The following is a 25,916-nucleotide window of genomic DNA, read 5'->3' as shown; positions in this document are numbered from 1 at the left end:
CGGCTAGCGCCAATGGTTGTAGCATAAGCTAACAGATAACTCCAGGCTAACTGATAGCATCAAGCTAACGTTTCTAGCCAAGCGTAGCCGCCATCTAACGCAGTGGCAAGCTAAGCGGCTACTACTGAAGCTGTACAACGTGAGAATAGCAATACACTTCAGACAGCCGCTGTCTTTTCCTCTTCTTGTCAGAAGAAAAAAGGAAAAAAGGCAACACACGCCCCTCTCACAGAACGGTGTTTACCAGACACAGCGACATCGACAGCAAGCCCCTCGTTGTACGCGAGCTGCAGCCGACCTGAGCTCGGAGATATTCTCATAATGAAACACCAAGCTCACCCCCCTCGCGCCGGGTGTTTTTCGTCTTGAAAAGCGGGACCAGCGCGGCGGCAGAGGGTATCCGTTTGTCCAGAGACCCGGGGAATTGAGCAGCAGATTCTGAATCACGATCCCAGGAAAACAAAGCTACAACTTCACTGAGGAGGAGCCTATGTTATCGTGGGGCATCAGACTAGAACCCCCTCCACGCCGCTAAGGGGCAGCGAAAAGGATTCTAGCCTGGCGCCGACCTTCGCAAGCTGTGCAGTTGTCCCCTCACAACTGACACACCTGAAGCTCGCGTCGCAAAAACATTGTCAACAAACTATTTTGGCACTAAACTTTAAAGTGGTGTATACAGGCACTTTTTCGGTGGTGAAAATAGGGAAGGAGCTGATGGTGTGGCCATGACCCCGCTTATGTAGAGGAGCGGATGTGGGTGTGGTCAGGCGGATGGGTGTGTGCATGTGGAGAAAATTATTCATTATTAGATTGGATAAAGGGATAGTTCCAATAGAGCAGAGCGTAAGCTCTACGATATATAACAACAGCTGAGGTGCACAAAAAACTGAGCGCCCTCCAGCCTAATAAGGCCACTGACCATGACAATATCCCCTCCAAATTCCTCAGACACTCAGCAGCCGCCATCACTCCAGTCATCACACACATAATAAACCTCTCCATAAAACAGGGACACGTACCCAAAGACTTCAAAATTGCGAGAGTAACCCTCCTGCACAAAAAGGGCAGCAAATTAGACCCAGGCAACTACCGTCCTGTTTCTATTCTTACCTCCATCTTGAAAGTCATGGAAAAATTGTTTACGAACAGGTCGAAAAGTACCTCGCGGAAAAAAATCTAATCTACGAATCCCAATTTGGCTTCAGAACATCCCACTCCACTAACACATGCCTTCTCTATTTGAACGACCACATCAAACAAGAGGTGGACGCGGGCAAATACTGCGGCATGGTCATGCTGGACCTACAAAAGGCCTTCGACACTGTCAATCACTCCATTCTGATTGACTGAACATTTTATTAACAGATTGCAGAATGCGTACAATACAGTATGGCTCAATACACACAATTGTTAAGGGGATGCAGACCGGAGAAAGACTTTCGTCTTGTTAACACCAGGGTCCCCCATTCTCAATTCATAATGAATTGTAAGTAGGGTGCAACTAGCACCGTGCAATCCATTCTTTGTGGATCTAGCCCTAAATGTCCTAACCCAACCCCCTCTAATGTACAGTTACCCCCCCCCCCGACCCCGCCTACCCACCCCCCCCCCCCACCCACCTCCAATGTACAGTGCCCCCCCCCCCACCTACCCAACCCCCCCCCCACCCCACCCAACCTACCCAACCCCCCACCCCACCTACCCAACCTCCTCCAATGTACAGTTTCTTCGTCAAATGTATATACTCTCTTTTTTAGACTCTTTTTGTATCACAAACAGTACTGTATTTGTAAATCTGGTATGTCATAAATGTATAGATGTAGCAGTACTGTCTATCTGTATGTCATGTATGTCATATACTGTATTTTATGATGAATTGAAAATGGGGGACCCTGATGTAAACAAGACGAAAGTCTTTCTCTGGTCTGCATCCCCTTAACAATTGTGTGTATTGAGCTGTACTGTATTGTACCCATTCTGCCCATCTGTTAATAACATTTTCAATCAATCAATCAAACTCCTAAGTAATCATAACAAGATATCTCTGATGTTCCTAAAGATAACGCTCCCTGCTTGTACACAGAGTATTATCTCCGGGCTGATATAATCCCCTTGCAAACCATTAGCCATGTTGATGAACACCGCGACCCCGCCGACTCAACGAATGAGGAATTCTGAAGCTCCGAGAATGGAAAGAGAGGGAGCACAATGCGCCGCCATGGCAACTAATCAGTCTCTGATGGAAAACAAGTGCCTCTGAGTTTCTCCCGCTCGTCTTTCTTTCTCTAGTTTGAAAGGGTTTCCTTGTTACAGAGACGCACGGGTCTATATCAGGCACGTGGCAGCAGCGGCTCGTAGGTGCTTAATGATGCCTTCAGATAGAAGAACGCAGCGGCTCCACCCTCGCTCTCTGAATTTGAAAGCCATTACTGGCGTTGCATCATGCAACAGCGGCGCAGGACGTGGGCCGCGAGGTCTGTCACCATGAGGTCTGTCACCGTGAGGTCTGTCACCGTGAGGTCTGTCACTGTGAGGTCTGCTGCCATGAGGTCTGTCACCGTGAGGTCTGCTGCTGTGAGGTCTGCTGCCATGAGGTCACCATGAGGTCTGCTGCTGTGAGGTCTGCTGCCATGAGGTCACCATGAGGTCTGTCACCATGAGGTCTGCTGCCATGAGGTCTGTCACCATGAGGTCTGTCACCATCTGTCACTGTGAGGTCTGTCACCGTGAGGTCTGTCACCGTGAGGTCTGTCACCATGAGGTCTGTCACCATCTGTCACCGTGAGGTCTGTCACCATGAGGTCTGTCACCATGAGGTCTGTCACCATGAGGTCTGTCACCATGAGGTCTGTCACCATGAGGTCTGCTGCCATGAGGTCTGTCACCATGAGGTCTGTCACCATGAGGTCACCATGAGGTCTGTCACCATGAGGTCACCATGAGGTCTGCTGCCATGAGGTCTGTCACCATGAGGTCTGTCACCATGAGGTCACCATGAGGTCTGTCACCATGAGGTCACCATGAGGTCTGCTGCCATGAGGTCACCATGAGGTCTGCTGCCATGAGGTCTGTCACCATGAGGTCACCATGAGGTCTGTCACCATGAGGTCACCATGAGGTCTGCTGCCATGAGGTCTGTCACCATGAGGTCTGAGACCATGAGGTCACCATGAGGTCTGTCACCATGAGGTCTGTCACCATGAGGTCTGTCACCATGAGGTCTGCTGCCATGAGGTCACCGTGAGGTCTGTCACCATGAGGTCTGTCACCATGAGGTCTGCTGCCATGAGGTCACCATGAGGTCTGTCACCATGAGGTCTGTCACCATGAGGTCTGTCACCATGAGGTCACCATGAGGTCTGTCACCATGATGTCACCATGAGGTCTGCTGCCATGAGGTCTGTCACCATGAGGTCTGAGGCCATGAGGTCACCATGAGGTCTGTCACCATGAGGTCTGTCACCATGAGGTCTGCTGCCATGAGGTCTGTCACCATGAGGTCTGAGGCCATGAGGTCACCATGAGGTCTGTCACCATGAGGTCTGAGGCCACGAGGTCACCATGAGGTCTGTCACCATGAGGTCTGTCACCATGAGGTCTGAGTACTCTGAGTATTACTGATGTTACAGAGTACTCTGAGTATTACTGATGTTACAGAGTACTCTGAGTATTACTGATGTTACAAAGAGTACTCTAAGTATTACTGATGTTACAGAGTATTCTGAGAATTACTGATGTTACACAAAGTACTCTGAGTATTACTGATGTTACACAGAGTAGTCTGAGTATTACTGATGTTACACAACACACTCTGAGTATTTCTGATGTTTCACAGAGTACTCTGAGTATTACTGATGTTACACAAATTACTCTTGAGTATTACTGATGTTACACAGAGTAGTCTTGAGTATTACTGATGTTACACAAAGTACTCTGAGTATTACTGATGTTACACAAAGTACTCTGAGTATTACTGATGTTACACAGAGTACCCTGAGTATTTCTGATGTCACACAGAGGATTCTGAGTAAATGGTAAATGGCTGCATTTATATAGCTCTTTTATCCAAAGCTCTTTACAATTTGTTCCTCACATTAGACCCATTCACTCACACATTCATTAATTCATTCATTCATCCATTTACCCTCCACAACAGACTTTTATTCCTTATTCGGGTGGATAATGCGCTTGGTTACTCCTGTGATGGAGAAGCGCAACCTCCTGTTCTGACAGCTTTCTGCTTCAAATGACCACCGTCCCCATCTTCCACTGGCCGGATTAGAGACGGAGTGCAGCAGACGTGATGTTTGTCTCGGGTCCAGCGGGTGGCCACGCTAGCTCTGGGCCTCTAATTGGGTGAGAGCAGCGGGGGTCCTCTGTAGCGGAGTCACGGGCCGGGGCTCGGTGCCGCGGGGCGGCTCGTTCACCAGCGGTTATCCCAGGGAACGAACTCTCCGTGCTGCTTGGCACAGCGATCGACAACAAGTATATTTGTAGAGCCCAAAATGTACGTGTCTCAATAGGCTTTTTTTTCATGGGGCACACAAAGGTAAAACACACCCTCAGCAAGGCCGACGGCTTCTCTGTTACAGTGGGTGACAATATTGTCACAAGGAAAGATGAAATTACATACCTAGGTTCCATCCTAGAGGCAAATCTTTCCTGTGACAAAATGACATTCAATGTAATAAAAAAAGTCAACCAACGAACTAAATTCTTGTACCGGATCTCCTCTCTGGTAAACAAGAATACCCTGAAGACTCTAACAGGAGCACTCATTCAAGGGTACTACGACTAAGCTTGCACCTCATGGTACCAAAGCACCTCAAAGGCGCTAAAAAACAAAATTACAAACATCACAAAACAAACTAGTCAGACTACTGCTTGACCTGACTCCTAGAACCCACCTCACCCCTGCCCACTTTGACAACTTAGGATGGCTTAGAGTAGACGACAGAGTACAGCAACTTGCAATGGGCCTGGTCTACAAGATACACTACACCACTAAGGTACCCATGTACATGTCAAATTACTTCCCAAAGGTCAGTGAATACCACGACCACAACACCAGAGGGAGCTCCACAAATCATGTGAAACCCAGATTCGGCTCTAACAAGGGACAAAACACGTTTCGCAATTATGCCACATCAATGTGGGACGCCCCTACCCACAGCTGTAAAGGAATGTGAATCACTACCCACTTTCAAAACCACTCTCAAAGAGCACCTACGGGACTGCAATTCGAAACTGGCCCCTGTAAATGTCCAAACCCAACCCCCTCCAATGTACAGTAAATGTCCTAACCCAGTAATACACAAGACCCTCTTCTTAGGACCAAATAAGGTTTTGTCGATAATCCTATGTACAGTTACCCCACCCCGCCTAAGTATTAATTAATTAATACAATAAGGGAGTAATAATAGTAATAATAATAATACAAATAATAGTGATAATAGACGATACAAGGACTATCATAAAAAGGCACAACAGGTATGCAGAGACAACAGGGCATAACAACGTCAACAATGTCCACAGAGTTACCACTCACTTTTAACAAGATAAATATGAAATAGAAAATAGGGGGCATGTTGAATGTTGAATACTTTTCATGCTAGAATTTGGTAGGTAATGTTACGGTAATCAAGTTTGATGAGACAAAAGTGCGTACTAGGGTTTCAGACATATTAAATATTAAGTAATATTAAAGATTACCATTTTGTCCTATGGTATATGACTGATGTTCAGATTCAGTGGCCTGGTTGTGCATTTGAATATTCATGGAGGCATGTGTGTGTGTTTAAGCCCAGCTGCTTGGCTGTAATCTGTGGGGAAGGCTGTTGAATCCTGTTTGTGTTGTGTTTTACAGGATTTCTACTTGCTTGGTGGTCATATGACTCAATTGAACTCGGTGAGTTTGTTCTCGTTTCTTTGGTAATGACATTCATTTGGGCTATGCGCAATGTCTATTTTGTTACGCAGCATAATTGTTTAATTCACCATCATATCTCTACAATTAATGTATTGTAACTCTCAAGTGTTAGATCACTTTATTCTAGCGGTGTAACGGTACACAAAAACCACGGTTCGGTACGTACCTCGGTTTTGAAGTCACGGTTCAGTACGGGTTTTCGGTACAGTGGGGGAAAGTTCCACTCGGGGGTGATGTAGTGTGTGCAGTAACTAATTGTACTTGTAGGGCTGTCAACGAATATTCTATATTGAAATTAATAATCGACTTGACATTTTTTTTAATATTTATATTAGATTGTGAAAAAAACAGCCCCCGGTGGGCGGACGTTAGTGGTTAACATACCGTTGTATTCGTTCGGTACACAGCCGTTCGGTACGGTACGGTACACACTGAAACGGTTTGGTACGGATACGTGTACCTTTACACCCCTACTTTATTTCACTCTATAATTTACTGTCACTGACCACAGTCTAGCTCTAACTCTCACCAGGTACAGGTTCAGAGACCAGACTCTAACCCTTTGGGGGACCCTGATGGAAACAAGACAAACGTCTTTCTCAGGTCTGCATCCCCTTAACAATTGTATGTATTGAGCCGTACTGTATTGTACCCATTCTGCAATCTGTTAAATAAAGTTTTCATTCATTCATTCATTCATTCATTCATTCACTCACCAGGTACAGGCTCAGAGACCACAGTCTAGCTCTAACTCTCACCAGGTACAGGCTCACTGACCACAGTCTAGCTCTAACTCTCACCAGGTACAGGCTCACTGACCACAGTCTAGCTCTAACTCTCACCAGGTACAGGCTCAGAGACCACAGTCTAGCTCTAACTCTCACCAGGTACAGGCTCAGAGACCACAGTCTAGCTCTAACCCTCACCAGGTACAGGCTCACTGACCACAGTCTAGCTCTAACTCTCACCAGGTACAGGCTCAGAGACCACAGTCTAGCTCTAAGCCTCACCAGGTACAGGCTCAGAGACCACAGTCTAGCTCTAACCCTCACCAGGTACAGGCTCAGAGACCACACTCTAACTCTCACACACAACGTTGTTACTGTCATGCTTGCTTGAATTTTTGGGCAGATAACACCACACAGCAACAACTGGAGAATACCCACAAAAACTATATTTATGGGCAATTTGAGAGTTCAGACCTCAACCAAAAACAAGTGGATGAAAACATGAAGCCACGTTACAAACGCACAGCACTTCCCTGGCTCGCATTAGGCCTGGCAATTTTTGTTTGCCATGCTATTTTCTATACATTAGTTTCTTGTTTGAATGCATTTATTTCTATTAGACCAGTGGTGCCCAACCAGTCGGCCGTGGTCGACCAGTAGATCAATGACATGTAATATAATTGCCACGAACGATGGGATAATGTTAGCTGCTGGACAGGCTAAGCTAACTAGCGTTAGCCGTTAGCTTAGCGTTAACGTTAACCCTGCAAAACGCTCAAAAGCGGAGAAACAGAGTTCCATTCGTGAGAAAAGAGGCAGAACACACAGTGAATGTATCCGTTTTGTTTATTGCACGTTCTTTGCTGAAAAGAAAAAGTGCTACAGGCTATACTAGACTAGGCTAAGCTAACGTAAACGCTCAAAAGGCAAACCGCAAAACAGAACCCGGAACAAAACAAGACTGCAGTGTGTACGCAAACTAGAGGGGGGAGAGGGGGGGGGGGGAGTTCGCATCAGATCTCGGAACGGGCTAGAACGAAACGGAATGGAACCGAATACCTGAGTGAGAAAGGGCCCTAACTCTCACCAGGTACAGGCTCACTGACCACAGTCTAGCTCTAACTCTCACCAGGTACAGGCTCATTGGCCACAGTCTAGCTCTAACTCTCACCAGGTACAGGCTCAGATACCACAGTCTAACTCTCACCAGGTACAGGCTCAGAGACCACAGTCTAACCCTCACCAGGTACTCACCAGGTACTGACCACAGTCTAGCTCTAACTCTCACCAGGTACAGGCTCACTGACCACAGTCTAGCTCTAACCCTCACCAGGTACAGGCTCAGAGACCACAGTCTAGCTCTAACTCTCACCAGGTACAGGCTCAGAGACCACAGTCTAGCTCTAACCCTCACCAGGTACAGGCTCACTGACCACAGTCTAGCTCTAACTCTCACCAGGTACAGGCTCAGATACCACAGTCTAACTCTAACTGACCACAGTCTAACTCTCACCAGGTACAGGCTCAGAGACCACAGTCTAACCCTCACCAGGTACTCACCAGGTACTGACCACAGTCTAGCTCTAACTCTCACCAGGTACAGGCTCAGAGACCACAGTCTAACCCTCACCAGGTACAGGCTCAGAGACCACAGTCTAACCCTCACCAGGTACAGGCTCAGAGACCACAGTCTAACCCTCACCAGGTACAGGCTCATAGACCACAGTCTAACCCTCACCAGGTACAGGCTCAGAGACCACAGTCTAACCCTCACCAGGTACAGGCTCAGAGACCACAGTCTAACCCCCACCAGGTACAGGCTCAGAGACCACAGTCTAACCCTCACCAGGTACAGGCTCAGAGACCACAGTCTAGCCACTGAGAAAGGCAGATATAGAACAGCATGGTTACAGAGAGACCAGAGAACATGTGGTCACTGTGGTCACTGTACGGCAGATGAGGTTGAGAACAAAGTGCATTTCCCCCGGCCCCCCCTACATTGTGCATCCAAGTCCTCATTGGGGAGGACTAGCTGCCCAGTATGTGTCAACATGCCATAGCCTGAGGGACAGTGTTGTGACTTCATGCGAACATGTCTATAGTGTAGTGACTTCATGCCATAGCCTGAGGGACAGTGTTGTGACTTCATGTCATAGCCTGAGGGACAGTGTTGTGACTTCATGTCATAGCCTGAGAGACATTGTTGTGACTTCATGTCATTCTGATGACAGCAGCAGAGAGGGTAGGATCTTTTAACTGAATAATACTGTGTACATCATTTTGAAGTGTGTGACTAAATTGTGTTGTGGAAATAGTTTGTAATTAGTTTCACCCAGCTGACAGAAACTGGAGGTGTGGCCTTTGTGCATGTGGCTTTTGTAGTTAAGTGGGCACTTGTGACCGTTTTTTTTTGGTTAAAAACCAGCTTTTTCTCTGTTGGAATCATTCTGATGACAGCAGCAGAGAGGGTAGGATCTTTTAACTGAATAATACTGTGTACATCATTTTGAAGTGTGTGACTAAATTGTGTTGTGGAAATAGTTTGTAATTAGTTTCACCCAGCTGACAGAAACAGGAGGTGTGGCCTTTGTGCATGTGGCTTTTGTAGTAAAGTGGGCACTTGTGACAGTTTATTTTTTTGGTTAAAAACCAGCTTTTTCTCTGTTGGAATCATTCTGATGACAGCAGCAGAGAGGGTAGGATCTTTTAACTGAATAATACTGTGTACATCATTTTGAAGTGTGTGACTAAATTGTGTTGTGGAAATAGTTTGTAATTAGTTTAACCCAGCTGACAGAAACTGGAGGTGTGGCCTTTGTGCATGTGGCTTTTGTAGTTAAGTGGGCACTTGTGACAGTTTTTTTTTGGTTAAACACCAGCTTTTTCTCTGTTGGAATCATTCTGATGACAGCAGCAGAGAGGGTAGGATCTTTTAACTGAATAATACAGTGTACATCATTTTGAAGTGTGTGACTAAATTGTGTTGTGGAAATAGTTTGTAATTAGTTTCACCCAGCTGACAGAAACTGGAGGTGTGGCCTTTGTGCATGTGGCTTTTGTAGTTAAGTGGGCACTTGTGACATTTTTTTTTTTTTTTTTTGTTAAAAACCAGCTTTTTCTCTGTTGGAATCATTCTGATGACAGCAGCAGAGAGGGTAGGATCTTTTAACTGAATAATACTGTGTACATCATTTTGAAGTGTGTGACTAAATTGTGTTGTGGAAATAGTTTGTAATTAGTTTCACCCAGCTGACAGAAACTGGAGGTGTGGCCTTTGTGCATGTGGCTTTTGTAGTTAAGTGGGCACTTGTGACAGTTTTTTTTTGGGTTAAAAACCAGCTTTTTCTCTGTTGGAATCATTCTGATGACAGCAGCAGAGAGGGTAGGATCTTTTAACTGAATAATACTGTGTACATCATTTTGAAGTGTGTGACTAAATTGTGTTGTGGAAATAGTTTGTAATTAGTTTCACCCAGCTGACAGAAACTGGAGGTGTGGCCTTTTGCTTCATGTCATAGCCTGAGGGACAGTGTTGTGACTTCATGTCATAGCCTGAGAGACAGTGTTGTGAGTGACTTCATGTCATAGCCTGAGAGACAGTGTTGTGACTTCATGTCATAGTCTGAGAGACAGTGTTGTGACTTCATGTCATAGTCTGAGGGACAGTGTTGTGACTTCATGTCATAGTCTGAGAGACAGTGTTGTGACTTCATGTCATAGTCTGAGAGACAGTGTTGTGACTTCATGTCATAGTCTGAGAGACAGTGTTGTGACTTCATGTCATAGTCTGAGGGACAGTGTTGTGACTTCATGTCATAGCCTGAGGGACAGTGTTGTGACTGCATGTCATAGTCTGAGGGACAGTGTTGTGACTTCATGTCATAGCCTGAGAGACAGTGTTGTGACTGCATGTCATAGTCTGAGGGACAGTGTTGTGACTTCATGTCAACACGTCATAGCCTGAGGGACAGAGGGAGTAGAGAGAGGCAGACACAAGGAGAGAGAACAGGGGACACAGAGACAGGGGGGAGTAGAGAGAGGCAGACACAAGGAAAGAGAACAGGGGACACATACAGTAGGGACACAGAGACAGTGGGGGGGGGGGGGGGGGGGGGGGTAGAGAGAGGGCGTCCATCGCCAGGCTGGAGGGGCAGAATGTTCCAGAGAGTATGAAGGTCACCAGTGCTACTGATGAAAAGCGTACCCTTGATTTGACCAAAGGGAATTAATGATGAGGACTGAGTTTAACCGACTTCTCATGCCTACCAACTGTCCGCCTATTTTATTGCAACACTACTATCACCGACATCTAAGAAGGGAGATCCCCCCTTGAATGGCCCTTCTAAGGTTTCTCTCCTCCACACTGCCTGTGGTGCATTTTTTCCTATTGCTAGGTTTTAGTGAGTTCTTCCTTACCTTCGCATGGGGTATGTCTGGGAGTGTTGCATTTATTTATTTTGCATTTATTTTACATGTTTTGGACTTTATGGTGTTCTTGTTTTGTTCTTGACTTATTGTGATGTTTTCTTCTTGACTTGTTTAAAGAAGACGTGTCCGGCCCATGGGGACATTAAAGTGTGTTGTCGGGCCTTACAAATAAATTTGATTTGATTTGATTTGACTCCTACTCCATTCTATATTGACATCAGAGAATTTCCACCATACTTTAATCCAACACCCAAGGACCATGTGCAAAATAAATCTAAGTATAGCGACATGATCTTCTCTGTTTTTGGCACATGACAGCACGTCAGATATCTCTACTGGAGGGAAAAAAGGTTTTTCATTCAACTAATTTCAATTAATTTTGTCCATTGAATTACCCTAATGATCTATGTTGTTCAGTTACAATGATGGATGGTTATGTTACCTCTATGTTGTACAGTGATGGATGGTTATGTTACCTGTTGTACAGTAACATTAATGGATGGGATCAGTCTATAATCTATATCATGGCAGGAAAATGGTTTTGGTGTTTTATTCCTACCCTCCACACCGCTTGGTCGCTGCTGGACAAATATCATCATGCAAAAGAGTTATTAATGTGCCACTAATATTTGACAGTTGTGTGTAGGTGGCTATATAATAATAATAATAATAATAATAATAATAATAATAATAATAATAATAATAATAATAATAATAATAATAATAATAATAATAATAATAATAATAATAATAATAATAATAATAATAATAATAATAATAATAATAATAATAATAATAATAATAATAATAATAATAATAATAATAATAATAATAATAATAATAATAATTAATAACTTTATTTATATAGAACCTCCATACATAGATTGCAGCAGAATAGCTTCACAGCAAATAGCATCAAATGAACATGGGCATAACATTAGCATACAGCAGACATAAGAATAGGTATAAAAAGACAATAAAAGTAATGCAATGTAGAAAGTGCAGACATAAGAATAGGCATCAAATAAGTACAATAAGTACAGTGTTGATCGAAGGCACGTGAACCCCCCCCGTAACAGCCAGTCCCCCAAACACCCCCACACATCAAAGACACACCCCCTGATAATATATACAGTATACGTATGTGTGCATGAGTGTATGTGGGTGGGTTTCAGTTTCAGTTTCATCTTATTTAAATAAGGACAGTACACATTAATCAACATTTCTGTAAATGTGTCAGTTTTAGCCAGCTGGCTAATTCACAACTGTAGTCCTTTTGGCAATATGTTATAAGACTGACCACCATACACCTAGAACAGAAGCATTAAAAGTAAAACACAGTATTTACAACACAATCCAACATAATAGTAAAAGCAATAACAAAATACACAATGAACTGATTAAAAGTGATCACATGTTTGATTGGTTAATAACCAGGTGCATGTGTGTGTGTGTGTGTGTGTTTCTGTGTTTCTGTGCGTGGTTCAAGATTCAAGAAGGTTTATTCATCACATAAATACCAGGGCATACAGTGAATGTTATGTGTGTGTGTGTGTGTGTGTGTGTGTGCGCGCGCGTGTACCTGTGCATGTGCATGTGTATTGTGTGTGCAATCAAAAGATGTCCCTCAAGTGTCAGTTCTTGGCCCCATTCTATTCACCCTCTTCATGCCCCGCCCCCCTGGCCATGTCATCAGCCGCCATGAATGTAATTTCACTGCTATACTGATGACTCACAGCTGGTACCTAAAGACCAGACCAAGCTGCTCTGCAGCTCCCCCACTATTATCCACCTGCCTTGAGGAGATAACGGCCTGGATTAAATACAACTTCCTTCAACTAAGCAGCTCCAAAACTGAGGCCCTCCCGGTTGGCAGCCAAACCCCACGCAAACGGGAGACAGAAACAACAATGAACAGAAGGGTAAGCTAAGGGACGTTTTAGAGGGCTTATAAGGTTATGCCAAGAAAGAGGTAATAATTACAGTATCTATTTGAATCCATGCCCGTAGAGGGGGTAACGTATCACCACCAGTGTAAGATAAACTACTTTAAACTGTAGTAACATATCGCCAGTGTTAGAGAAACTACTTTAAACTGTAGTAACGTATTGCCAGTATTAGAAACGAAGGTTATCCTATAACCCTAGTTATATGAGTATAGCAAGCGCTTTTATCTATTGGAACTGTCCCTTTAATCATATGCTATCATGAAAACTATCAACCACATGCACGCTCCTCACCTGCCTGGCCACGCCCACATCCGCTCACACATAAGCGGGGCCATAGCCATACTACCAGCTCCTTCCACAGTCTTTCACCGCCGAAACGGATGACACATGGGGTCCTCAGTGAGTCAGAGCAGAGCGCTGGCTATACTAAATATATAGGGTTATAGGATAACCTTCGTTATATTTCGTTATAGCTTTGCACTCTGCTCTATTGGAACACAAGAGTGGAGCAGAGCGGAAAGCCCAACAGATGTACCCGCTGAGGTCCCATACAACCATCAGAATACCGGGGAAGATCCGGACCCCCCCGCCCCCCCTAGTGAGGGGCGGGAGGGAGACTGGACCCGAACTGTGCGAAGAGGGAACAGTACCTCAAACGCACAGGGTGAGCAGACCGTGGGACTTAACTTCGCATAGAAGGGCCCGCGACTACTCGGACGCGCATCCCGCACGCAACCAGGGAACGGATGTGAAACAAAAAAAACTGTCACAGCCCCCAACATCGCGGGGTCGGGGTCAAAAAGCCCCAACCCTGTGGTAAGGCCGTAGCAGCGGGGCGTGGAAGAGGGCCCAGCCCCAGGCCATATCCGGGGGCCAGGACCCCCTGAAAAAGGGGCCTGGCGAGGTCAACGAGGCCACGGCATCGAGACCCCACCAGACGGTCACTGGTGACACCACCCCCCACATTGCCAGCGTATCGGACAGGGCCTAAAATAGGTGAAGGCCCTTCTCCCCCTGGCACGCCGCTCCGAAGCGCTCCAAGGAGGCTTCCCCCCCACAATGTCGTGGGGCCAGCTGGCGCACCGGGAATCCAACCCTCCAAGGAGGTTGATCCCTCAATCCAGGTCGACAGGTCTTAAGAGCAGAACTCGACCTGCGCCCGGAGCACTGCGGACTAGACAGGCGCCTAAGGGGCTTACTGTAAGAACAGTATCCCGGCGGAAAGGGTGTTCGGTATGCCATGCACCATGTCACAATCTCATGGGGCCACGAACCTCGCAGAGTCAGAGTTAGCCAACTCCGCCAGCGAACAGATTCCACCACAAACCCTGACCCTGCCAATTTATTAATCCCGCGGGGTCGAGGTTCAGAGAAAGAGTTTGACACAATTGGCAGACGTCACAAAACATGCAGGGCATACTCTCGGGCAGGCGGGGTCAGACCCGGGCTCAACCGGAGAGTCGACTCTGCTACCAACACACCGGGGAGACAACCACCCCCCTATGTTTATTAACAGAAAATGGTTGCTCCCTTAACCCATTAAGAAACCCCGGAAACATAACTGCGCATATACACAGGCTATACAATGCAGTTCAAGGCGTTTCAGGTTTAAAAAGGGTTAACCCAGGCCAACAGGTCAACGAGGGCAAGGCCCGACCTGGGCCTGGAGGACCAGGACCTACACAGGGATGCATAGAGTAGTTGACAGAAGCAGCCTCCGCGACAGCCCCCTCCCATCTCCGGTTTAGAAGGGAGGGAGGGGTGAAACAAATGGAGAAGGACCAACCCACCTAACATTGTGCAAAAAGGTACAACATAGTATGGACCAATGCACACCACTGTTAAGGGCAACTCGTAGTGGCATCTATATGACACACACATTCATGACATTAACTCCTGTGACGTCCGGCCCGCCCAGGCATTTTCTCCCCGGAAAAGCTCAGGGTCCTTCGGGGTACCAGAACTTGTCTGCGCCCTGGCGGACAACGGGTTAAACTGATCCGGTCCGGCGCGACCAGGACAAGTCCTGTGCCCTTGTCACACCGCCGCCCCCAGTCCTAAGAGGGGGGTAGGTACGCGTGTCGATCCAAAACATCACAGAGGGTGCCACCAAGATGGTCAGTACGCGAACGCACCGCTCCCGGTGGCCCACCTAACAGGTGTGAAACCCCCCTGCCAATGTTTGATCTACTCCGTCATCTCCCCCCGGAGATGTACGCGAGTCCTTGACTCTAACCTAGTGCACTGGTGCTCGGTAGCGACAAAAATCTCCTTCCCAGCCGACGCATAAAAAAACCAAGGCGCGCTGGTCCCAAAAAGCGGATTAAATCATTGAAAAACACCCTGGGCCAGCGCTGATCGGCCTCGTAAGACCAAACGCTGATTTATGAAACAGCGTGTATGCTTGTAAAGAACCCGAGAACAGTGACGGCGAATTTCTAACAAGAAAGAGCCCCACAATGTTTCCCCTCGCTGTCTGGGACGAGCAGCAGGAAGCCGGTACTAGAGACACAGACACAGGCTCTTATACGACGAGCCTGGGAATAACAACTGCGTCAATTCTGCTCTTTATGTAAGAGGGGAAGACAACAGTTTTCCCAAAGAGACCTCAACGTGAGTAAAACAATTGAAAAAGGTTCATGTAACAATTGGACAAAGTAGACTAAGACTCTCTGAGGAGAAGGCTCCGCTGAGGAGGCTCTCTCACTGAGAGGGAGGCTCTGAAACTCTCTGAGGAGACTCTGAAACTCTCTGAGGAGGCTCTGAAACTCCCTGAGGAGGAGGCGGCTCTGAAACTCTCTGAGGTGGAGGCTCTAAAACTCTCTGAGGAGACTCTGAAACTCTCTGAGGAGGCTCTGAAAACTCAAAACGGCCCAATATACACTACTGGTAGGGAGCAGAGCAGAAGAACCAATAGTCTCGACTGCATTGCATCACCTATCCTTTACAATGACAGCGGTCTGTAGCACAGGCCCTGTAACTGACGGACATGTCTCTTGGCCAATAAGAAAACACGCCTATGACGTCTTCAAATGGCCGGGGGAATCCCGTGTCCCACCTATCCTAATTTGGTGTGGGAGACAGGGAAATCCCCCCCCCCCCCCTGTGACGAGAGAGAGAACACCCTCGTCAGGGAAACTGATAGGTAGAAAGGCACAACCTCTCGGCCAATCAGTTTCGTAAAGGATATAACTATATCCGGGGGGAGGTTTATTCTGTCCACCCCCCTCAACACTTCACCCCTGATACGACGCCATAAAAAAGCAGAGCCGTGACACCAGTTGCATAGCGCGCTACATGAAAGCACATACTTACCTGTAGAGTAAAAGCTTTACATCATCGCCAACCTCAGCCGATAACCTCGTTTGTGTAAAAAAGGGGTTTTACCCCCGGCTCTGGCTTATTTGCGAAAAAACTTGCCACCTGCTATTTTTTACCTTTACCCTTAAACAAAGAAAAAATAACAGACTGAAGAGAGGGACTCAAAAAAGTCCTTGGTTCACATGCTACATATGTACAACTCTGTAAGCTAAAAATAGCACACCAGTTGCGGACTCAAATGCTACATTTTAACTTAAAGGGGCTATGTATTATAAATGTAATTTTTCAGTCTCTAGCATTGTATTATAGTAATAGGAGTTCGTATCAATGTGTTTTAGGGTCTAAATACCATATTGGCGGATTGCTCAGATTCAGCCCAGCCCCTTTCCTCGTCTAGTAAATCAGGTCATATTTTTTGTGAACGGCCAATACGCGTCATACGGCCGCTGGGTAGCGCACAGTGATGCGATTGGCTCTGTGGTTGGAGCTAATGCCCGCCCCCATTCTACCTAGACTGACTGTACACAGCGAAACCATTTCCTCATACTCGAGAGGGAGAGAAAGGAAGAGAGAGGGAGAGAGATAGAGAGCACTTGGGGGGGGGGGGGGGGGACCTGCAGCGCGCCACACACGCAAACGGGAGATTGAAAGAAAGAAAAAAAAAACCACAAGCTGAGAGCCGAGAGGGAGAGAAAGGAAGAGAGAGGGAGAGAGATAGAGAGCACTTGGGGGGGGGGGGGGGACCTGCAGCGCGCCACACACGCAAACGGGAGATTGAAAGAAAGAAGAAAAAAAACCACAAGCTGAGAGCCGAGAGGGAGAGAAAGGAAGAGAGAGGGAGAGAGATAGAGAGCACTTGGGGGGGGGGGACCTGCAGCGCGCCTCACACACGCAAACGGGAGATTGAAAGAAAAAAAAAAAAAACCACAAGCTGCCGGCGGACTGTCTTTTTTTTTCTCTCTGTCTCTCTCTCTCTCTCCCACCCCCTCCCTCTCTCGCTCTGTCGCTCTCTCTCTCTCTCTCTCTCTCTCTCTCTCTCTCTCTCTCAGCCTGATTTCTTGAGGCTGAAAAATGATGGTTTTGAGTACTTGATTAGAAATATAAAACAATGCATTTTTTTGAAAAAAACCTTACAAATGTCTTCAATAGACTAACAGGAATTGTGTAAAGTTGCCCAAATAGTGCTAGGAATAGCAATACATAGCCCCTTTAAAAAAGTATTTCATGAAACACACACAACCCTCATCATACAATGAAGCCGTCAAGTTCACTCTTACCACGTAAGAAAAAACACTGGCTTAGGTAGAGAGAAAGGACATAAGCCCCTGGCTAAGTGCTAAAACACAGGCCTTGTGTAGCACTTGTATCACTAACAGTAACAGCTGTTCGCCAAGGGCACAGTTCTAGATTCGAATGAGGAGAGGAGTAATATACACAATTAAAGGAATAGTAGACCAGAGACAGAGTTATAACAATGACCGGTGTTTTATTTCTAAGTGCGCTAGCTAGACATACAGACATACAGACGTGAAGTAAACAGTAGTAGTGTGAAGTATCCCTTTTAGGTTCTTTCATAAACCACTCCTTCTTTCGGGAGGGTTAGTTCGGTATCAAGTCCTAGGTTGATTGGATCAACACATTAGGCTTGGTTCAGACGTCTCTGAGGTTATCTCTAGCTAAAGCTAGGTCCAAGGTTGGATATTGGATGTATCCCTTTATCATGAGTAACCCGTTATCTTTTCTTCTGCAATTGCAGATCAGTAAACTCTATATCAGTTTATCATTTCAATAGGTAAGTGTTTAAACATATTAATTTAAACCTTTAAATGTGCAGGGAATGCAAGTACCTTATTAGGTGAAATGCCCCTTTAAACTCTTAAGTACCAATAGAAATATTCCAGGTTATAGGAATGCAAATACCTTATTAGGTGAATTTACCCTTTAAACCATCTTTCTTTACAGGAGAACCATCAGTGATTCAACTATAATCAATATGTCATCAATAAGATTCAAGTATCTTACTGGGTACACAGACCCTTTAACTCGTCCTCTATAATGGAGAACATCAGTAGTTCAGGTATCTTACTGGGCGTATTTACCCTTTAATTCTCCTTTCTTAATGGAGAATTATCAGTGGTTCAAGTATCTTACTGGGTGTATTTACCCTTTAATTCTCCCTTCTTATAGGAGAAATATCAGTGGTTCAGGTATCTTACTGGGTGTATTTAGCCTTTAATTCTCCCTTCTTATAGGAGAAATATCAGTACCCATATATCAAATCAAATACAAAATACAATATCAAAATAACAAAAGGTGAACGGGGTCGAAGCCCTTGGAAGTCCTTGTATTCTCGTTCAATCAGTTCGTGTCATAGAAAAGGATATGGTCCTTGGAAGTTCGTATGACTCAAGTTCAATCAGTTCAAACCTACCGGACTGTTGAGGCAACAGGAGTTGAGCAACAGGGGTATTCGAATCAGGCCGGCATTAGCCTTGATCTATATCAGAGGTTCAGTGGGTTGGCTCGCCATCTTGTATCGGTCCGGCACACTGCCTCGTCCCGCATGGGCACACGTGGTGAATGGTGGTGGGCCGGGACTCCTGGAACTGCTCCCAGGGTGGAACGGCGTGCTAGAAAAACCTGGCCTGCGTCAAGCAGGCATTCAGAAAATAAAAGCTATTTACCATCTTTTATCGCTGCATCATCTTTTCATTGCTTTCAGAATGAATAATCAATCAGGCTACTTTTAGCTATGCTAAGCTAAAGTAGGCTACCTTATCACAGCACGTGGGAATGTCCGTCTGTCCCAAGCTAAGTTAGACTAAAGTGCGCTAGCATATGGAACATTCCTCACGTTCCATATTAAACTCTCAAAACAGTCAAAATGTATATAGACCATGTTCTTATCGTACAGCATATCAATACAAATATAAGTACTTCTGAATGGTTTCTTTCTAGTTTTCATTTAACCAAATTGAGCTTGAAGCTCCGCTAGCATGACTCAGGATGAAGCTACATTATTAGCTTATAGCATTGAGCTAACGATTTTGTACATTCGACAAATGGACAGCACAATATTGATGAAACTCACCAAAACCGCAGGCTACTTTAACTGCAACGCTTCTTCGGTTTTGTAACTGGGGGAATCTTTTATAACTGTTTGACAACTGTTTTGTGGTGGTATTTCATCTCGGTATCCAGCAACATTTAGCTGCGGCTATCTCCGTCCGTCAATCTGGAATCTCATCTGGTGTAGTGCAAGACTCACCTGCCGTAAAGCAAGGCGTGGCTGTCGTGACATCTATCTCACGTCATGAAGTAATTTAAAGGGAAGTGCAGCAATTCAAAGGATTGGGTCAAAGTTGCTAATCTCATACGAATATACATATGACCCAATAACTACTTATGTTCTTACATAATAGCATTAACTATTTATGTTCTTATTCAATGGCATTAACTATTTATGTCCCTATGACTAAATTGTTATGAAACTGAAACCTGGGTTACATCCTCCCCTTCTATCCTAATGCACATCCCTGTGCATGTTGTCCCAGGACTACATTATCACAAACCTATGGGGTTCTTGGGAGTTGGAGTCATCTAAAGAGTCTGCGATTACTGAGCTTAGACTCTGGAATAATGACTGGATTATCGTTACTAGTGGGTTTCCTAGTTGGGGATAAATCAGAACTTTTGGAGGTTCTCTATGTCTTGTCGACCTTCTTGGGTGTTCATCTCTGACATCTCTTTCCTTTTCTTTTTCCACATTGTCTTGGACATTCTCATGTCCATCTCTGTCATCTCTTTCCTCTTCTCTTTCCACATTGTCTTGGACATTCTCCTGTCCATCTGGTTCGGTTTCCGGTTCATTCATGTTAGTATTGTTCTCCTCTGAACTCATAACTGGTAAGGTCTTTTCAGGTAGGTTGTTCTCGTCTGCGTCTCCTCCTAGTAGAGTTCTCTCTTCCTGATCCATGTCAGGTAAGTCGTTTCCCGATCCGCTGTATCTGGGTCAGGTAAACTGCCTTCAGTAGGTCTCACTGCGGATGGGATATTCTTGTTCGGTGTCGTCGGGTCATCAGTTGTCCCTGGAGCTCCCTCAGGAAGAATGACTGCATCTGAGGGGTCTTGCTCGACAGTGGGCACTGGAAGGGGTTGTGTTTCCACCACTAGACCTCCATGGTCATAGTGATAAGTGAGATCAAGATAGTCATCATCTGGGTCTTCTCCCTCTGATTCATTCAAGCTTTCTTCTCTCGGGCTCTGTCGAGTTCTTGGTCGCTCAGGTTTGTCTTTTACAGTAGGTCCATCTTCCACAGGGATCGTTGGAAGGAATCCGCAAGGTAGCAGTAGGTCTCAGTGGAGTGTTCGTAGTGGACCATCTCTGGTTTCAGGTCTCACTACATAGACTGGGACATTTCCAGTTTGTTTCACTACAATGTAGATATCTGCTTCCCACCGGTCTGCTAGCTTGTGTTTGCCTCTGATGCGGACGTTTCTGACGAGAACCCTGTCACCTTCCTGCAGGGTAGACTCAACAACTCGTTTGTCGAATCTTGCTTTGTTACGGTCCGCCGTCTTCTTTGCATTTTCTGTAGCTACTCTGTAACTTGCTTCAAGGTGGGATCTCAGACTGGGGACGTACTGCGAATGTGAGCCTGACTGGTAGTTGACAGGTAAGTTGAAGGCTATGTCCACAGGCAATCTTGGCTGTCGCCCGAACATCAGCTCATACGGTGTGAAACCAGTAGTGTCGTTCTTAGTACAGTTGTAGGCGTGTACTAGAGGTTTGACGTAGTCTCGCCAATGGCTTTTCTTCTGATCCGCAGCCTTCACACACTGTCAACTGCCGTCAATCGGCGCAGCTGAGAGGGATCAGCTCATCAGCAGCCCCGATATACACCCCACGGATCCTGTCGTCCTTCGTCGGAGTGTTAACTAGCCAACCTAGGTACGAGGACGTATCCTACCTTGCTGCTCTCGCCTGTTATTGCCTATCCTTCTCTAACCTTTGTTCTCCCTGTGCCCAGGACAATCCGCTGCCGGCCAACACTGTCTAACGAGACACCGCCCGCCCGGACGTTCCCGTGGGAGACGAAGAGCGCTCTAATCGCACATTCTGCACATTCCTTGTTGTACTATTGACGCTTGGTGTCTACTGGAATAAATATCATAAAACGCTCCACTCTCTCTCTCCCTGTGTCTCTGCTATTGGGTTCAGCTACCGCAACCCTAACACTTACACCCCTAATCGACAGTGTTAGAGAAACTACTTTAAACTGTAGTAACTAGGGGTGTAATGGTTCTGCACACAAAAAAAGTTCTGCACGTGCGTTCGTTAGTGGTTAACGTACCGTTGTATTCGTTCGGTACCCAGCCGTACTGAACCGAAGGTCCAGTACTGAAACGGTTCGGTACGGATACGTGTACCTTTACACCCCTACTTACTACCATAGTATATTTAAACCTGTATCACTGTACATAATCGTACTGTACATACATCAGTTTAGCATATATTACCAGTAGCTTGTTAAATACTATCACTATTTAATTTAATCACGTGTACAGTGTATAATGGTAATGCACTTTACTGTTACACTGTTACAGTTACATGTGCCTTTCTACCCATCCCAATTTATTTCCGTTGTACTGTATTTGTGCTGTGTGATGACAATACATTAGAATCTAATCTAATCTAATCTAAAGCTCTACCGATTTTCATTTCTGAATAGCTGACATTGTGGAGATGTGAGGTTTTCTGCTGACGGCAGTTATTTGAAGGCCCTTTCACACCACCGCTGAATATGTGCATTTCATCTCTTATATTATCAGAAATAATGGGTGCTCTTTTACACACACTGCATGGCTGACAGAATCATTTATATTCTTCCAGGCCAACTGAGCAGCTTAAAACCCACGTCCATCTCCAGAACACCGTCTGACTGCAATGCTCCTCTCATGAAAAGGCCTGCGTTAGATTAGATTAGATTCACTTTATTGTCATTTCACAAGTATAAGTACAACGAAATCTATCCAGAGTGCAAAGTAGCAGTAAAGTGCATCGTAGTGTACAGTATGCCATGTGAATATGTGGAGCACATAATGACGAAGCTATGGAGTAAATATGCTAAGCTAATGTATGTACAGTATTATTATATACATACAGCCCTGGCCTATTTTACTCATAATTATACTATATTCTATTCTGCTTCAATTTAATTTAGTTCAGACCTTTTTTTTTCACTTTTTCTCCTCCTGTTTTTCTGTGTTTTTCTCCCATCCCAATTTAGTCATTATGCCAATCCCCCCCTCCCCTTCCTGGTTGTTGCTTGCATGTGCCCCCCACTGGTCGGTTTAGGGAGGGTTGATAGATACTATCACATGTCCCCTCCGATACATATGGAGTCAGCCAGCCACTTCTTTTCACCTGCCAGCGCACACTCTCATTGGTGAGGTGTAACGTGTGGGAGGCTCACACTACCCTCACCATCTCCCTTCCCCGCTGTGCAGGCGCCCTGACCGACCTGTAGGAGTCGCTGTTTACAACAACCAGAATACCACCCCACCGGCTTCCCTCCCACTGACTCTGCCAATTGAGCCAGTATGACGGCCGGCCAAGCCGGAGGCAAGGCTGACAGCCGAATTCGATACCAGTGTCTCTCGCGTTGGTGACGAGCGCTTAGTCTGCTGCTCCACCCAGCCACCCTAGTTCAGACCCTTTTATTTTTTTGTATCTACTTTTTTCTCCCATTTTCTATTTTTCTCCCATCCCAATTTCGTATCGTCCAATTCTACCCTCCCCTGTCTCGAACGTTGTTAGGCCATGCCTCCCACAAGCCGGCTGCAATGTGGACTAAGCCTTACATCACGTGTCCCCTCCGGTACTCGAGGAAGCAGCAGTCGCATCTTTTCACCTGCACAGCGCGATCTCTCAGCATCGGGGGTCTGCGTTTGGAGGGCACGCCGCCCCCGTCGCTTCCTGATTCTGCTGCGCAGGCGCACCAACCGACCTGTAGGAGTCGCTGTCCACAACGTCCGATCGCCCCCCTCAGCTTCCCACCCCCTAATACTGCCAATTGTATTAGTATGAACGACCAGCCAAGCTGATAGCAATGCGGAGAGCTGGGCTCGAACCCAGCGTCTCCGGCATTGGTGGTGAGCGCCTTGCCCACTGCACCACCTAGCCGCCTAGTTCAGACCTTTCTGATTCTGATTCTGATATACAGTGGTACAAGTATCATACACTATGGCAATAAACCCTACTAGCCAGTGGTATACTGTAACTAATAAAACTAGGTATGGATATATATATATATAATGTTAAAATATATGGGTCACTTGACCTTTAACTCTTTCACTACCACACTACCAAAGGTTAACCTTTCACTACCACACTACATACGGTTAACTGTCTGCAGTGTGGTAGTGAAAGGGTTAACCTGCTGTAGTGTGGTAGTGAAAGGGTTAACGTTCTTTGGTGTGGTAGTGAAAGGTTAACCTTCTGTAGTGTGGTAGTGAAAGGGTTAACATGCAATGTGGTAGTGAAATGGTTAACCTTCTGTAGTGTGTTAGTGAAAGCGTTAACCGTCTGTAGTGTGGTAGTGAAAGGGTTAACCTTCTGTAGTGTGGTAGTGAAAGGGTTAACCTTCTGTAGTGTGGTAGTGAAAGGGTTAACCTTCTGTAGTGTGTGAGTGAAATAATTCAGCGTGATTATCCAAAATGGCCCACACTTCCATTCATTCAGACGCGCGAGTCAAAACATAGAACTTGTTCGTCTTCTTCTGCCCCCTTCTCATTGCAATCAGCGCTCGTCTGGGATCGCTTTCGGAGCAGACGCTCCTTGGCTACAACGGTGGTAAATTTGTAGCGGTGACATACCGTATATGGTACACCGAACGTTAACACATTCAGTGCCAGCCATGCAGGGGCGCTAAAGGGCTCCGTATGCCAGCGTCCACTTCAATGATAGAGCTCTCATATTTGCAAACGCATAAACTATGTCTTAAATTATGTGTCTAATCTGGCCGTCGCTTATCAATGACTTGTTTGCAGTCAACATTGTCTAAATTTTAATCGGTTCATTTCCGTTTTATACCATTTTGAAAAACTCTAGTTTTTTTTAAAGTTTCAGGAAAATATAAAGATTCTGTGATAAACACCCTTTACTGGAATATTCTGGAATACACAAAAAACGTTGTAATTTTTCGGCCTATTTATGAATAGTTTTCAAATAAACGCTAGATTATCGATAGTATGTGTACTTATGCACGCTATAATAAGCGGGCTGAAAAATCGAATCTCTTATTTCCTGATCGCACACACACACACACACACACACACACACACACACACACACACACACACACACACACACACACACACACACGTGTGTACTTCCAGTTATTTCTATGCGGATTGGCGTGGTACTAATGAAGAACTGTGGCGCTGTGAACAGTGACTGTTAGCGTTAGTATAATGTGACGTGGTGTTGTAGAGCGGTGGTTCTCACCCGGGCAAGAAGAGAAACAGAAGATCGTGTTAATAATCTGTGTTACAGGCGCTTTCTTCTTGCAAAATAATTAAGTCTAAAGCTCCGCTACCAATCAGTACATTGTTACTCAGCTGATAGAGTTGTGCTCTTCCTGATGACTTGTCGTACAGAACTTGTAAGTCGCTTTGGATAAAAGCGTCAGCTAAATGACTAAATGTAAATGTAAATGTAAATATGGCACATGCTGTGAAAATAGCTCTGATTATCCCAAGACTGGTAAAATAGATTCCTTACCTCAGATCAGATGTTCTCCAAAAAGATTATTCCAATTCCTGATCGCCATTCCAAATATCGATCACGTTTATTGATCCAGTGCTGGGTACTGGAAATATGTATTCCACGCTGTTTTGCGGCTCGGCAATGACTTGGATCCCCTCGGGTGGCTTGCCCGAGAAGTAAAATGAGGAAGCTGTATTTCACCCCCCCCCCATGTGTTTCATTCAGTATAATCCAATGGGGTGCAGTACAACAGCGAGAGACGATAGGGGGCGGTATTTTCCCATTGGAGCTCAGAGAGAGTTTGCAGCACTAACGTGATACTAGATTGATGAAATATGAATTCAAATCGCTAATAAATAAAAAAAAAAGCAAGATTTATCGTCGCTGGCACTCAGCGGTCGGCATGAACTAACGCTAAATCTCGTCCCTGGCACTCAATGTGTTAAGAGGTTAACTGTCTGATGTGTGGTAGTGAAAGGGTTAACCTTCTGTAGTGTGGTAGTGAAAGGGTTAGCCGTCTGTATTGTGGCAGTGAAAGGGTTAACCATCTGTAGTGTGGAAGTGAAAGGGTTAACCATCTAGTGTGGTAGAGAAAGGGTTAACCTTCTATAGTGTGGTAGTGAAAAGGTTAACCATCTGTAGTGTGGTAGTGAAAGGGTTAACCGTATGTAGTGTGGTAGTGAAAGGGTTAACATGCTGTAGTGTGGTAGTGAAAGGGTTAACCTTCTGTAGTGTGGTAGTGAAAGGGTTAGCCGTCTGTATTGTGGAAGTGAAAGGGTTAACCATCTAGT

Source organism: Notolepis coatsorum (assembly GCF_963971535.1).
Source record: "Notolepis coatsorum genome assembly, chromosome: 18".
In the NCBI taxonomy this organism is placed as follows: Eukaryota; Metazoa; Chordata; class Actinopteri; order Aulopiformes; family Paralepididae; genus Notolepis; species Notolepis coatsorum.
The sequence above is the reverse complement of the archived record's forward strand: the minus strand, read 5'-3'. Positions refer to the sequence as shown.